This window comes from Bidens hawaiensis, unplaced genomic scaffold, assembly GCF_021521415.1.
Source record: "Bidens hawaiensis isolate Kalapana, Puna unplaced genomic scaffold, B.hawaiensis_p1.1 tig00034188_1, whole genome shotgun sequence".
Classification (NCBI taxonomy): Eukaryota; Viridiplantae; Streptophyta; class Magnoliopsida; order Asterales; family Asteraceae; genus Bidens; species Bidens hawaiensis.
The window spans coordinates 47,841-65,564 of NW_027495896.1; positions in this window are offsets into that span (position 1 = coordinate 47,841).

A 17,724-nucleotide genomic window follows, 5' to 3' on the forward strand; every position below is an offset into this window, starting at 1 on the left:
CCCCGCGATTACGAACATCTTTTTGGGGCTGGGGTGAGCTTGGTTGCGTTTGCTTTTCTGTGGAAGAAAAACTTGTTGGTTGCAACCTGGACCATACAGAGTTCTGTTTGGCCCTCTTCTCTTTGCTGCGCGGTGATTCAGCCTGATGCGCTCTTTCTCTTGCCCTATCTTGGGCAATCTGCTTTTCATTTCTCGCGAAGACTCGCGATGCTTCCATTAGTTTTGCCCAAGTGGTGGGCATACCATCTCTGCTTACGAGAGCTCGGCGGAGTTGATCACTGCGCGCGCCTTGTATAAAAGCCACGCGCAGGAGTTGCTCAGTTATACCCCCGATTGCCAGAGACTCCTGATTGAAACGAGTGATGTAGTCCTCAATCGTTTCATCATTCCTGCGCACGCAGTGCATGATGTCATCAGGATCGCGCGTGTGTCTGCGCTGCTGTACGAAGTGGGCTTGGAACTTTTCCAATAGTTCCTCGAACCCATCAATTTGCCCAGTCGGCAAGCTCTCGAACCAGACCCGCGCCGCGCCCGTAAGGCAGCGGGCAAACATGTGACACTATGTTGGCATCGTCCAGCTCTCTAGGTTTCCCGTGTTATAGAAACCTTGCAAAAAGTCATCTGGATCTGTTGTACCATCATATTTGCCCAGACCACTTGGCATCTTGGTCTTGTGCTGGATGGGGGCCTTAGCGATGCGCTCAGTAAATTTTGTGTGCTTCACTAAGATGGCCGGCCTGTACGGCGTGGTTAAGTCCACTTGTCCCCTCACTGGCGGGCTGTACGGCATGTGCAGATCCAGATCTGCTCTGGCTCCAGGCGCCATGTTCACAGGCGCGCGGAGTTGTGAGCCTCCTGCATGAGTATCTCGCGTCTTCCTCATGCTATGCACTTCTTCATCACTGAACTCAGTGTGTGCAGTGTGAACAGAATGTCCTTCTTCCGGCGCGCGCGGCCTTTTTGCAGTCTGCTTATCAAACGCTTGCCTTTGTGTTTGGTCGGCTAGCTTTTTCTGTTTGACCATTTCATTGTACTTTTCCAGTAGACGCCGCTGCTCGTTTATGAGCCATTCATTCGGATCATTTGTTTCTTCTTCTGGACCCATTGGTCCTTTCAGTTTCGCGCCGGCAAGATTTTGTAACGTGAGATCGTCTGGAGGAGTTTCAGTCTGGCCGTGAGGGGTTGTGATGAAGGGACGGTTACTGGTGGTGCGCGTAGAATCACGCGGCACCCTCAGAATTTGCTGTCCCTCATTGACACCCTCACGTTCAATATCCTCCAGAGCTTGATCAGCGTTACGAATGCCAGAAACCATGGTGATTGATTTTTTTTTTATGTAGATCTGATGAGATCTGATTGCCGTTTCCACAGAAAAGCAAACGCAACCAAGCTCACCCCAGCCCCAAAAAGATGTTCGTAATCGCGGGGAGGGTGATAAGAGGGAGGGCGGCAGAGATCCTAGCAGACCTCTGCCAAGAATATGGACTCCCCTTACTAAAACACCTTCACAGGTGTTAAGTACTGAGAATGTCCAATTCAAGCCCCCCAAGCAACTACACTACAAGGGACCGCAAAACAGTGGCAAATATTGTGAATTTCACAGGTCCCCGGGCCACAACACCGACGCATGCCATCATTTAAAGGATGCGATCGAGAAGGATGTAAAATCAGGCAGGCTGGCTCACTTGGTAAAAAACCAAAGAATAGAAGATGAGCAACCGGAAGGGGCCTCTGCCAGCAAGAAATACAAAAGAATCTGTGTGGCTGAGGGGGGACGACAAGGGCAGACGTCAAAAAAGAGAAGCGCGCAAATCCACGGAGATTGGCGCGAGCAGCAAGTTATCTTCCCAAGAATCAGGGGAGGCCCTTCAATCAGCAGCCCTCTCGTCATCACCACACACATTGCTCATTACGAAGTGTCAAAGGTCCTGGTGGACACTGGAAGCGAATCTGACATTATGTATGAGCAATGTTTCAGAAAGTTAGACCCGGCAGACCAAGCGCGGCTCGAGATGGTGAACGCACCAATTTGTGGTGTTTCAAATGAAATCATCCATCCCCTAGGTCAAATTCAGTTTGAACTAACTATGGGGGATGATGAGCGCAAGCGAGCCGAAGTTGTCAACTTCTTGGTCTTGCCCACCACGTCATGCCACAATATGATCCTGGGTAGGGGAACGATTGCCCAATTTAATGCTGTACCGTCGCCAGCGCACGGCGCATTGGGGTTCCCTACACCAACAGGCGTAACATTTGTTTACCGCGATCATTTGTGCGCAGTGACAAGTACGCCGCGGGAAGGGAGAATGAAACTTCCAATGGCGGACAATGCGCCAGAGAAGTGGATTTTAAACCCAAAATTCCCAGAGCAAACGGTCACAATTGGCGCTACCATTTCAGACGAAACGAGATTGAGAATGAAAAGGTTGCTCACAAAATACACGTCGGTCTTCGCGTGGCAACACTCCGATATGACTGGGGTCCCGCGAGACTTGGCGCAACATTCTCTTAACACGTTCAAGTCGGTGGAGCCAATTGCTCAGAAAAAGAGAATCATGGGGGATGAAAAGGCGAAGGCCATGAATGAGCAAGTTGAGGACCTGTTGCGCGCAAACATCATCCGCCCGATTCGATACCAGACGTGGGTAGCCAATCCTGTGATGGTAAAGAAAAGCAACGGGTCATGGAGGATGTGTATTGACTTCAAGGACCTCAACAAAGCATGTCCGAAAGACTGTTACCCCCTCCCAAACATCGACGCAAAGGTGGACTCCGTGGCGCCATTCAAGCTCAAATGTTTCCTGGATGCCTACAAAGGCTATCACCAGATTCAAATGGCACCACAAGACGAAGACAAGACGGCCTTCAGAACCGACAAGGGTGTTTTTTGTTACACAAAAATGCCCTTTGGTTTAAAGAATGCGGGCGCCACTTATCAGAGACTTATGGATTCGGTTTTCAGTGAACAAATCGGAAGAAATCTAGAAGTCTACGTTGATGATTTGGTTATCAAGAGCAGGGAGGAGAGACAAATGCTCAAAGACATCGAGGAAACTCTTCAGCGCTTAACGGAAGTTAACATGAAGCTCAACCCGAGCAAATGTACTTTCGGCGCGGAAGAGGGGAAATTTCTTGGTGTAATGATCACTAAGGATGGTTTCAAGGTGAACCCTGAAAAGGTGGAAGCCATCCTTGACATGCCTTCACCATCCACCATGAAAGAGGTTCAGAAGCTGAATGGTAGATTGGTGTCAATCAACAGGTTCCTAGCGAACCACGCCAGCAAATCTACTCCATTCGTTAACACTTTGAGGAACTGCTTGAAGAAGAGCCAATTCAAGTGGACGCCTGAGGCTGAGCAAGCTTTCAGTGAGATAAAAGAATGTCTCATAAAGCTGCCCGCGCTCACAGCTCCACTTCCTGGCGAAACCCTTACATTGTACTTGTCAGCTGGAGACCGCGCCATTGGCGCAGTATTATTGGTGGATCGCAAGGGGATCCAAACTCCAATATACTATGTGAGTCGGGTGCTGACAGACCCTGAGACGCGCTATTCCATCATGGAAAAGTTAGTTTTGTCACTAACACACGCGTCGCGCAAGCTACACAGATACTTCAATGGTCATCCGATTGAAGTTCTGACAGGTTACAACATCCAGCAAGTCTTGCGACGCCCCGCGCTCTCCGGAAGGCTGACAAAGTGGGCGCTGGAATTAGGTGAACACACGATCACCTATAAGCCCCGTCCAGCAATAAAGGGTCAAGTTTTAGCGGATTTCATCACGGAAATCCCAGAGGGAAAGATTGAAGAAGCTCAGCGCGAGGTAGACCCTCCGCGAGCAAATAATGAAGAAACGTGGATCTACTCGCTGGTAGCAGATCTACTTTCCTCGGGTTTTGATTGTACTATTTCACCGATGGTTCTTCTGGATCTGTGTTCTTCCACCTACAAAATGAACAACGCCGTTAACTTACCCCTCAGAAAGGGACAGAGGGGTCCTCTTTGGGGTAACCCTCCGGCGTGAGAATAAGTATGTGTAGGAGAAGATAATAATGTGTCCGTAAGGGAATCTCAAGAGTATTGCTTAATAACATCCGCATCCGCGGGCGCAGAATCGATCGCGCGCATCGTCATGCGGATGGGGACTACACCAGCCCTGATGTAGAAGAACCTCTCAGACCAGTCATGAAGGCTCTTGAATGACACGGTGCTGCACTTAACCTTCTGACTGCGAGGAATAAAGGAGATCCAAGAATCTTGGATCTTGGGCTTGTAAAAAAATTGAAAGCGCCGAGGGGTGGGCTCCTCGCGCTGTGATTTGCACATGAACTCGAAATGAGTCATGCGCACAAGTCCAAACGGATGGACTTGGGATATATGAATCCCGAAAAAACGTAACACCGCGCCTACAAACCTTGTCATCGGAAGACGAAGGTTGCAGTGGGTGAAAAAATGGGTGTACAGTGAAATATAGCCGGGAGGCGGGTCCGCCGCCGTCTGCCCGGCCACAGGCAACATGCAGCCAAACACAGGGGGGAAACCCTGTGACGAGATGAGGCTGTCGAGATCGGCCTGCCTCAACTTGCAGGGGATTTCATTCCACCTTTTCGTGGCCTTGGTCCTCCCTACTTCCTCCGATGTGGTCTCAACAACCCTCTTCCCGCGCTCTCATTGGTTTGCACCTGCGAGTGGGGGCGCGTCTCTGCTCCGTGGCAGGTCCGTTACGTTTTTATGTCCCCTCAACAGTGTTAGGGACACGTGCCGCGCCCTCGTTGGCTTACACCTGCGAGTGGGGGCGCGTGAAATCCGAACAGTTACCACTTTTCTCTCTCCTGGGCCTATAAAAGCAGGCCCTTAGGAAAAATTTTTTATCTTCATCTTCATTGTTGCTAATTTTCGAATTTCTGCCTTTCATATTCTGAGTTGAGTGTATTCATCGTTTCGAATCTTCGATTATCTGCTGCTGCAGTTGTATGTCTGATAGTTCAGACTCCTCTAACCCCTCAATCACCTCTATTGCCTCTCGAAGACGCCGTGTGAAATCTGTGGTGATGTCGACATTAAAGCAAAAGGGCAATTATGAGATCTGATTGCCCCCTCATCCTCCTCATCTTCTTCAATAGGCCTCTTCTCCTGCGACCTGGAGGGCTCCAAACCAGCCTCGCGGAGAGGGCTGCGCGTAGGAGGAGGCGAGGGAGGTCTCGACGCCGCCAGTTCGGCGCGCAATACGGCTTCCTGCTCCTTTGTAATCCCAATAAGGGGAGACTCAGCACTAGCAGGAGCAGGACCAGAACCAGCAGCGCCGGCAACGGCGCCAGGAGTGTCACCAGCAGCTTATACGCCAGCTACAACTCCTATGAACAAATCAACAACAAAAAAGGGTTTATGATTTGATCAAAACAAAAAATTCAGAAGACAATGGCGCAAAACATACCTTCGCGCAATTCTGTTCGCGCGTTGAACATCGCCATAAAGTTCATTCTACCCTTTTCCGAGGGTAGAACGGGGGACTTCGAAGCAGCCCCCGGCGCAGCCTCAGCACCTTGTTGCGCCTGAGGCTGATCTGCTACCGTCGCCGGTCCTGCAAACATTCAAATGCGAAAAGATGTAATAAAAGTTCAATCAGAATTATGGGTAAGCAAAGTATACCTTTCGCAGGCGCGGCACTGCTTCTCTCTTCAGCCGCGCGAAGGGAGGAGGTCACGCCACCATACCTCAAGTGGACAGGAGGTCTGCCCACTTTCACAGGCAGGGAAGCTAAAGAAACCTTGGTGGTAAACACCTGGGTTTCCTCAGGTCCCTTCGTTTGAGCATGGGGATGAGCGACAGGGGTGTCGTCTTTCTTCTGTCTCTTACTGCCCCCTGCGCCGGATTTCCCCTTAGCTTTGCGCTTTAGTAGGGGCGCCTCCTCTTCCTCCTCCTCCTCTTCCGCGAGCTCTAGCTCGTAGTTCTCCAGCGCATCTACAATACATGCAACACAAGTGTTAGCAAAATTTGGTATTCTAAAGGAATAAGCATAAGTGCGAAGGCTTACCAGGCGCGTCGCTATCAAAGTCAAATGCCAGATCGACAGGGATGAACATGTCATCGAAGCGATCTGGGAAGCCCACCTCCCCAGCGCCAAGCGCGACGGAGCCACCCTCCACTTGATCATCATAAGCGGCGTGGATATAATCCTTGGTGACTGCGCAAAAACAAGTCAACTGATATCAGCAAAAAGAATTATGTTCGCGCAGAAAAAGAAATAAAGCAATGAAATAAACTTACACAACCCGTCGACTTGGATAACGGGCTCAAGCGCGCTGTCGGTCCACAGCTTACTCATGCCGACCCCCACCAGCGCCTCCTCGCGAATTTTCTTGGCGGGGGATGGTTCGGTGGTCAGTTTCATAACCCAAGCGCCGGTTGGGTTCTTAATAACATCCGCATCCGCGGGCGCAGAATCGATCGCGCGCATCGTCATGCGGATGGGGACTACACCAGCCCTGATGTAGAAGAACCTCTCAGACCAGTCATGAAGGCTCTTGAATGACACGGTGCTGCACTTAACCTTCTGACTGCGAGGAATAAAGGAGATCCAAGAATCTTGGATCTTGGGCTTGTAAAAAAATTGAAAGCGCCGAGGGGTGGGCTCCTCGCGCTGTGATTTGCACATGAACTCGAAATGAGTCATGCGCACAAGTCCAAACGGATGGACTTGGGATATATGAATCCCGAAAAAACGTAACACCGCGCCTACAAACCTTGTCATCGGAAGACGAAGGTTGCAGTGGGTGAAAAAATGGGTGTACAGTGAAATATAGCCGGGAGGCGGGTCCGCCGCCGTCTGCCCGGCCACAGGCAACATGCAGCCAAACACAGGGGGGAAACCCTGTGACGAGATGAGGCTGTCGAGATCGGCCTGCCTCAACTTGCAGGGGATTTCATTCCACCTTTTCGTGGCCTTGGTCCTCCCTACTTCCTCCGATGTGGTCTCAACAACCCTCTTCCCCTTGCCCTTTTGCTTTAATGTCGACATCACCACAGATTTCACACGGCGTCTTCGAGAGGCAATAGAGGTGATTGAGGGGTTAGAGGCGTCTGAACTATCAGACATACAACTGCAGCAGCAGATAATCGAAGATTTTAAACGATGAATACACTCAACTCAGAATATGAAAGGCAGAAATTCGAAAATTAGCAACAATGAAGATGAAGATAAAAAATTTTTCATAAGGGCCTGCTTTTATAGGCCCAGGAGAGAGAAAAGTGGTAACTGTTCGGATTTCACGCGCCCCCACTCGCAGGTGTAAGCCAACGAGGGCGCGGCACGTGTCCCTAACACTGTTGAGGGGACATAAAAACGTAACGGACCTGCCACGGAGCAGAGACGCGCCCCCACTCGCAGGTGCAAACCAATGAGAGCGCGACACGTGTTCCAGACAGCTGTGCGAGAGGACATGAAAGGCAAATGTAGCACCTCGAGCACACGAAACGTCTGACACGTTTACGGCGCACGACACCACCAACCAACCACGTGTTTGGACCCTTCGTTTCAACCAAATGGATAGAACAAGGCGCAACGATGGAAACAACCAAGAAAACGACAAAACCCCATCAGTAAGTATAATATCTATCTTACCGCGCTAGCGCGAGATAAGACACACATTAGACTGGGGGGGCTTGAAGAGGTATGTACCCGCCTCAACACCGAGCAAGGCGGGTCAACCCACAAGATAAACACATTATGAAGGCACAAAGCCAAAACTTATGCGCATGGCGCATACAAAACATGCTCAGGCATCATATGCCCAGGCACACATATGCTCGCGCATCACATATGCGCGCGGCGCATATCACATGCTCGTGCATATCACATCTGCCCAGGCACACATATGCTCGCGCATCACATATGCGCGCGGCGCACCAGCGCGCGGCGCATATCACATGCTCGTGCATATCACATCTGCGCATGAAATATCTGCGCGTGAGAATAAAGAGAAGACCTCGCGCATCCTCAGGATTGGCGCATATCACACATGCACATAATCGACCTCGTCCTTATCCAAATCAGGATTAGGGCAACCTTGATTGTGCACGTCAGACAACCTTCCAGAAGGCATCTTTTTAAGGAGTAAGAATATGCTGATGTTGACAGCTGCCAAATGAAAGGTCGACAACTCAGCATGACACATGTGCTACCACGTGATTACAACCAACGAGAAAGCGCCAGGTGTCCCAGAGGACACGTGGCGCAATGCGATTGGAGGAGGCCAACGAGGTTGAGCCCAACCAGTGGAAACCCTAGCACTATAAATACAGCATCAACTCCACTTTGATGGACACATTCATACTCAATCATTGACAGTTACAGGCAGTGATATCACATTCAATCATATTGAATTACATTCACTCACAGTCAGTTACATACAAACACACAGTCACACAATCATACAGTATTCAGCTATTAAGCAATACTCTTGAGATTCCCTTACGGACACATTATTATCTTCTCCTACACATACTTATTCTCACGCCGGAGGGTTACCCCAAAGAGGACCCCTCTGTCCCTTTCTGAGGGGTAAGTTAACGGCGTTGTTCATTTTGTAGGTGGAAGAACACAGATCCAGAAGAACCATCGGTGAAATAGTACAATCAAAACCCGAGGAAAGTAGATCTGCTACCAGCGAGTAGATCCACGTTTATTCATGTAACATCCAAACAACTAAGACTCTTAACCAAACACTTCGGTGGTAATGTGTCTACGGTCCAAAGAGAATGATCCAACTATTAACAATGACACAAAATCAGCAAGTGAAACACAAACCAAAGTTTAAAAAACAATAAATTAAAGATTAAAAAACAACAAACACGCCCTTTCAATTGACAAAAATTCCAAGTTAGGGCAACGCTCAAGTAGAAAAACACGGTAACAAGCCCATCTTCCACAATTTCTTTAAACTCCAGTTTCTTCAAACTCGAGAGTTTAAATAGTGGCGGAACGTTTGTAACCTGAAAAAGTTAAAAGCTTTAATTAAACAAAATGAAAATATTAAATTTATGAAAAATACTTAAGTATATTAGAGAAAAGAAAAACTCACGTAGCCACAAGAAAACAATGACACCGCCTTCAGCGCACGAGATCCATTTATTAGTCGGAAAACGTTATAGGAAACGTCATCTTGGGCAGATGTGTTAAAAAACTGTAGACTAGGAAGACATATAACCATATGTGGGTACCATAAAGGTTGGTCCCAAACCTCAGAAACCCACCTTGAAAATCTAAGTTTTAGCTTGACGATGGTTCCACATGTGTAAAAAATCGGCGGAAGCTCAAGATCATTCACATTAAAGTCAATACTAGTGTCTCCCAAATGACATCCTCAGTAATCGACCAATGTAACGTGACCCGTCAATATTAAATGTTTTTAAGGAAATTAATCAAATATTTATAAGAAATGACTGAGACATATCCTTAAGCACGTCTCATTCATCAATTTTCATTAAGATAGATTTGGTTTTAGGCGTTAGCTTGTTCCCCAAGCTTTATGTATTATGGAAAAAATATGATATTTTGTTGCTTAACTTACAACGTACGCATATCCACACTGATTAGATATCGTTAGCTTGTTCAAACGATGAAGAAGATGAAAGCAACAACACCTCATCTTCTTCGACTCATATCAAATTTTATAATAAACAAACCCGTTTGAAGGGGCCAGAGACCGGCGGTCTCTGGACTGCCGGTCTCTGGACCACCATGCAACACTCAATTCAGTATTGAATTCTGAATCATATACATACATATATACATACAATGATACACATATACATTTATGATTTAGAGAGAGATGGAGAAGGAGAGAGAGCGTTTTGGTATGAAGACCCCTTTTCTTATGTGTAGTTGCCTCTTTTCTTTTATAGGCGTATGATGTAGCAACCCTAATAGGTCTCTTTTCATTTGGGCCTAACAATATCAAATTAATAGGGGTTTAGACTAATATATTGTTTGTTGGGTTATGTGTATTGGAGTATTCGAGATGTTATCTCTGCATTTATTTATTATAAATTTATATTTTTATTATATACTTGTTTTCATTAATTTAGTTTAATTAGTTATTTTATTTTATCATTTATTATGTTTTATCTTACAAACAAATTAATTAATCATTTATCTATATATTTTTCTTAAGGTTCTAATTATAAATTCGTAATTAATTATCGATCTCGATGTAACAAATGTTCCATTATATAAATAACTAAAAACCACGATATTAAACATTAAAAACACATCATTTTACCCACTCATCACTTGTTTGAATTGTGAAGTTTGAATGTTGCTACTCTTTATTGGTTTAATTGGATTTTAATTTTTGATTGTTGCAATTTGTAAAGTTTGCACTGCCATTTGATAACATAACCAACCGAACCGGTTTTGGCACATAGCCGATTAGCGAGAACTGATTTTAGCGGTTTTAGAACCGGACTAGTTTACTATAATAGAGTCCGGTTTTGGTTTTATGTCTTAGTCATTTTCAGTTCTGTATCAATTTCGGTTTTGGTCCGGTTCTGGCAGTTCCAAACCGTTGCACAACCCTATACATCTCCAATAATTCTTTAGCATTAACCTTTCTTTTTCGAATGGTTTAATACTAACCTTGATTACCTCCATGAAGAACGTGCCACCGCCCCTCGACCGTCTCCTCCCATCACCACCCTCAACACCATCTCACCCTCAGCAACCCTCCCTCTCGAATGGTCAATCAAAGTTTAATTAGAGGTAAACATATGAATCGTTTAAAGAAAAAGAACCATCAGAGTTCAGAGGCCGTTTGATAACTTTATTAGAATTTAGGGGTAAAAATATGAATCATTTAAAAAAGAATCATTAAAATTCAGGGACCATATGATAACTCTATTAAAATAAATTATTTAACTTGTTATAATTAAAGCTAACTCTAGACGTGTTCAGTTAATTGGATGGGTTGTCTTTTATAGCACCATTGTTTAGATTAAAGCTAGACGGTCTATATTAATTCATCTATATACCAAGTAACAAATATATACTTGAAAACACTAGCCTACAGGCTACAACACTACAACGAAGCTCGACTTCAATGTTGGTTTATAACAATGTGTAAACTCTAAGGTTTAAAACTTTGGGTCAAGTTATTCTTCAAAGGGTAACAAAAATGAGAAGTGTGAGAAGTCATAAATAATTGACGTGTTAAGTGAGGACCAAAAGAGGTAATTGTACACATTTTCTCTCTCCACATGCAAGACACATGTTAATACCCCCATCATTTTAGAACATTTATAACTTTTTCGTATGATATTTTTTTAAAAAAAATTCATCATAATAACAAGTTTTTTTCTATCTTTAATACAATTATGATTTTTGTTATATAAAATTTAAAACAAAAATCACGTTATCGTGTCTTTTCGCACACCATTGTGTCTTTTCGCACATTATTGTGTATTTTCGCTTATCATTGTGTCTTTTTCGTCATTGTGTCTTTTCGCACACCATTGTGTCTTTTCGCTTATCATTGTGTCTTTTTTCGTCATTGTGTCTTTTTGCACACCATTGTGTATTTTTTCGTTATTGTGTCTTTTCGCACACCATTGTGTCTTTTCGTCATTGTGTCTTTCAACTCATCATTATGTTTTTTTAAATACTAATAACACCGTTGTGTAATAATAATATGTAAAAATAATGATAAAATAACAACAAATTATCTAATACATAAAACACAATGATTAATACAAGTTACACAATAACTTGAAACGTAAAACACAATGGTGAATGCGTATAACACAATGACCTTAAACGTAAGACACAATGGTGAATACGTATAACACAATGACCTAAAACGTAAGACACAATGGTGAATATATATAACACAATGACTTGAAACGTAAAACACAATGGAAACAACATATTACACAATGACTTGTACGTAATATACAATGAACACAATACTATTTTTTTCAAATTAAATGAATTTGTCATATGTCAATCCGAATAAAAGACAATGAACGTATTACACAGTAACTAAAAGTTAATGACGAACAAAACGACACAATGACGTAATCTTTGTTTTAATTTTTGTCTTTAATATGAGTACCAATTGAAAAATATAATGATCAAAATCTATAATACAATTTATATTAAAACTCAACTAAAAGACACAATAAAAAACAAAAAAACACAATTAAAAAAACCTTTTAATTTTTTTATTTTTATATAATAATACGATACTCATATTAAAGATAAAAAAAACGCTTATTATTATGGTGATTTTTTTAACAAAAAATAATGTCGTATGAAAAAGTTATGGACATTTTAAAATGATGGGGGAATTGACATGTGCCTTGCATGTGGAGAGAGAAATTCAACAAATGTTGGTTATTTACCTTCATGCCCTTTCTATCAATTTTTATTTATTAAATTAATCTCAGCCATTCAAATATAAGATTAATGGACTGGATTCCTTCTTACACTTCTCATTTTTGTTGTCCTTTATATTTTAACTTTACCCTAAAACTTTAATATATCTTCCAGACCTATATTATTTTTCTTATTACGTTATACAATAAAATGTGATTTATTATACGGGGTTGAGTTATAATAAGAAGATTAGTTTTTGTAGGAATGATATGAAATAATCTTGTCAATTTATTTTAGATTTGAATGGTTGAGATTAGATTATAGATAAAATCAAGTGTAAAACAATGGTAAGAGCATAATAGGGATATCACATTTGTTGACTTTTTCTCTTCACATGCAAGACACGTATCAAATTCTCCCATCATTTTAAAACGTCCATAACTTTTTTATACGACATTTTTTTTAAAACAATTTCACCTTAATAACGAGTGTTTTTTTTATCTTTTATATGATTACCATATTGCTATGTAAAAAAAATCGTGGGTTTTTTACAAATTGTGTTTTACCAAAATTGTGTTTTGCAAAATTGTGTTATACAATTGTGTTTTATTTTTATAGTATTTTTTACATTGTGTTTTTTACATTATGTTATTTAATTGTGTTTTTCACTGTGTTTTTATTTTCATAGTGTTTTTTACGTTGTGTTTTTTTTCATTGTGTTTTTCATAGTGTTTTCGATTGTGTTTCCGGCAAAATTTCCAAAGACTTTTCCGGCAATGTGGTAGCGGTGGGCGGTGGTGGTTGTAGCAGATGAGTGAAAATTTAAGTGGGTTTTTAAGATTAATTAAGTGGGTTTTGAAATTAAATTAAGTGGGTTTTCAATATTAAGGTAGTAGACTAAAATACCGTATTTCTTAGCTTTCTTAGGATAATCAACTTCTTATTTGAACATTTCTCTTATTATACGATATGAAAGCCTAAATAGTTTATTATAACACGTCATTATATTATAGAATAAAAGAAAAGAAAAAAATAAAATAAAATAAAACGCGTTAGTTATAAGAAAAGTATAAGGTTGTTGAGGAAATAGTTGGGAAAATACTCTAGGTAGCGTTTGATATGCAGGAATGGAGGACGGAATGGAATGACCCATTGTGAGGGAATGGAAAATAGTGTGTTTGGTTGACCAAAAGAATGGAATTACCCATTACCTAGTTCATTCCATTCCCTCTAAAATACCTCAATTTCATTCCATCCATACCCCATGTTTTTTTTTCATTCCATTTTCTCTTTCACCCTACATCACCTCCACCACCCTCCTAACAACACCACCACCCAACATCAACCCCCACCACCACCAACCACCGCCGCTGCCACCAGCAACCACCATCGCCGTCCACCGCCGCCACCACCACCTCCACCAACCATCGCCATCGGTGCCAGCCACCCAGCACCGCCCGCCGCATGTATCTCAGTGCATCCCACCACCGCCGCCACTGCCACCGCCACCACCACCCACCTCCACAAATCATCGCCATCAGTGCCAGCCACCCACCACCTCCAGCCGCCCGCCGCATCCATCAATCATCGCCCCACCATCACACACGCCACCTACTGTCACCGCTGCCCACCACCACCTCCACTGTTACCGTCGCCGCCACCTCCACCGTTAGCGCCACCGCTCCCATCACCACCACCACCACCACTCACTACCATTTTAATTTTATTTTTTTATTTTTTTCTTACCTACCAACAATACAAAGTAATAATTCATTTCATTCCCATGTGGTCACCAAACATTTCATTTGAATGGTAATAACCCATTCCATTCCTATGTCTATTCCATTACCACGTCTATTCCATTCCGTCGTCTATTCCATTACCCCATACCAAACAAACCCCTAGTAATGAAAATCTCATATTGATCCTTCAGCATTAAATCTTTTCACATTTGCAAATGTTATACATAAATGAATATATAACATTGCCCTCATACCATCTCGATTATTTCTTTTAACATTAACTAACCTTGATGGCCTCATACCGCTATGCTAGCCTCCCTGATTTGAATCTCCACGAAGAATACACCAACTGCTCGATAAATTATATCCATTGCAACGTATGTGACAAGAAGGCTGACGGGCTTTGCTACACATGTGAGCCTTGTGACTTTTGTCACACTCCAACCTACGGCGGAAATGTCGGGGTGTGAACTGATTGCCACATCTCTCAAGGTACTATCATGCAATATTTAAATGACAATATCTATTAATTAAATTCAATTTTCAAATAAATCAAATACAAACAAGTACATAATCAAGTATCATAAAACAATACAACTTATATTAAAAATGATCTTGATCACTTATATTCTTCACTAAGTCTTCACCAACCTGCATTAAATTTCTACGATAACCTGCATATGCGTATAAAATATAATTTTGTTAACAACACATGTTGAGTGAGTAAAACACCAGTTTAAGACACAACAATAATAATATATAATAAATAAAGAAAGATGCAAACTGTTCCTGTGAGAATAAACAGTTAAGCAATAGCATGTAAACAAGCAATCAACCATAAAGAAAGCAAACCATAAAGAAATCAACCATAAAGAAAAGGGATCAACCAATCCATATAAATGGACATTGGTTACCAAGCAAGGACTAAACCGTTGCCATAAAAATGGACATCGGTTGCCGAAGTAAGCATACAACGTTCACATAAAGCAAGTAAGCAAGTAGCAAGTTAGGCATAAATCGATATACACACAAGGATTAACAGTTGCGGTTTTGAATACTAGATATATTTAAATATATAAGATACGCACATGTCCCCAAAACGGTTTAAAAATAATTAAAAAGGGGAGTGATTACTCACTTTAGCAGTAAGAAAGAGATAAACGAATGCGGTAAGAACAGTAGTAAACAAGAGTCACGCTCTTCGGAAGTTATCATCAAGAAGTCCTAAGCTATGGAATAAATACGAATTGAATAAAAAGTCTAAAACTAAATAGAGGTTCGGGATCGGTGATCGAGTGCGTTCTTGCGAAAGTCATATATTACAAAGATTTATTATTAATTTTATTATCGAAGTTTTATCGTAAATAATATGATTTAATTATATAAAGTACTAAAAAAATACTTAAATAAATATTTATAATACTTTATAGCTTATATAAAGAGATTTGTTTTAAATAATTATTTTAAACTAAAAATACTTTTGATGTATTTATATATATTTTCACCATTAGATGAGATTTCTTTTAAATATTGTAAATAATAAATATTAGGAGTTTATGAAATCATTCAATGACAAGAAACATTAATATTGGTGTCGAGTTTTAATTATATAATGATGGTTTGATTATTATTAGGATGTACTTATAGTATATACACACATATATATATATATATATACACGAAAACTTATACACGAGATTAATTTACCAGGAACGTTGTCTTTTGAAGGTGTCGGTTTTATAAAATAAGTTTTATTTATATCTAATATCAATTCTAATTAGTTTATAAGTTATTTAATCAATTAAAACATTTTACAAAAATAAAAGCAGCAAAAACACATCCTGCCGGGACTCAAACCCAGGTGGTTGGCCGGTCTGATGGTTTAACAAAACAAACACCCAGCCAACTACCCTGGCTGTATCAGATGGTTAAAATTAGAAAATAAAATTTAATATACCCAACAAGAACAGAAACCCTTGATAATCAATCGTGTAAATTCGTATGTAATCGGTCGAAAAATCATAGGGTTATTATACTATAGATGACGACGAACACAGTTATGTATTTAATTACCTTAAAAGATGTTGATTGAGGGCTTAATTGATCGTTAAAGCGGACGGTAGACACGAGATCACGAACAGATATCAATCGTTTGATACAATCCAATTGTTTACAGGGGTTTGGACGGAGGGTTGCTAAGGATTGTTTATGTAGGTTTAATTAAGTTATAGTGATGATTAGATGGTAAATTGATAAGCGGGTTTTAGACGAATTCTTAATAGGTTAATACATATTACACTTGATCTTGTTTCCTAATCCATTGAGTCGGTTAGGCCGAAATTAGGCTGGTAATGATCTTAGGAGATCAATTTTGATTATAATCCCGTTAATTTTGGTACAAGACATCGTTTGGGTCACAGATTCAAGTTCGGGTGGTGGAAAATGGGTTTGGGGTTAATGGATTATTAATATAATCAGGTTTTGCAATTAGGTCCCTCTATTATAAGGATGGAAACAATAATGGGTTTAAGTAAGGATTAGCGTGTAAATTGTATAACCTTGAAAGTTGTTTTATATAAAATAGATAAATAGTTAAACAATAATATTAAATTAACTAATTATCTCAATATTTTATTTATAAAATTTCCCGAATATAAAAGAGATTCGGGTTATGACTGATAAATATTAATTAGGAAATCCGAGTTGTTACAACTTTGACGTCCCATCGACTCCGAATCCTTATTATCCATTGCAACAGTACTGATAGAATATTTATTTTTTTTGGAAACAAAGAAGGTGTTAACAAGGAAGGAGATCCATCCGTAGCCAACACGGCGGAAAACACCAGTATGGAAGGTAAATTGGTAATTGACTCGGGTGCTCCGAACATATAACTTACGATGATTCGATTCTTACAAAATGTAAGAATAAATATATTATTTATATATTTATATATATGACCGTCATTATTATTTATATACTATTAGATCAAAATATTAATCATACCTTATTATATATATTAGTTTGGTAGTTGTTGATGGGCCATATTACCTTTAAATTAACTAATAAAGTGTACCTCATTGGGTGTATATAAAGAGAGATAAAGATTAAAATCATAACCTAATCACACACATAACAATTTTGTGTGTCTCTTATCTCCTAAAATCGGGTTCCTCTCAAGAACCCTAATCTCTAGGACTGTTCAAAGGATAAGACCCGACCATTTTACCTAATACCCTATCATGACCTTTTACCCTTTTAGGAAGAAAACATTGACCCTACCCTCAACAATAAAGGGCCGGGTATAAATAATTGCTTCAAGGGTCCAACCCTTTACCCTTTAAGGCAGTAATCATATATCCTTTTCTGCATTTATAAATTGCATATATCATATTTGACTTTAATATATGAATCCTAGAACAATTATACTTTCATTTCTTTTAATAACATAATATAGGTTTCACGTTCAAAAATTACATGTAGAGAACAATTCAGTGATTTCCATATATATGTTTCCAATCCGTAGTTTGACCCTTTATTTTTTTATTTTTCTTAGTAGTTGGGAAATTTCGGATGAATCAAATATGAAATACAAATATCTCCTAAATTTC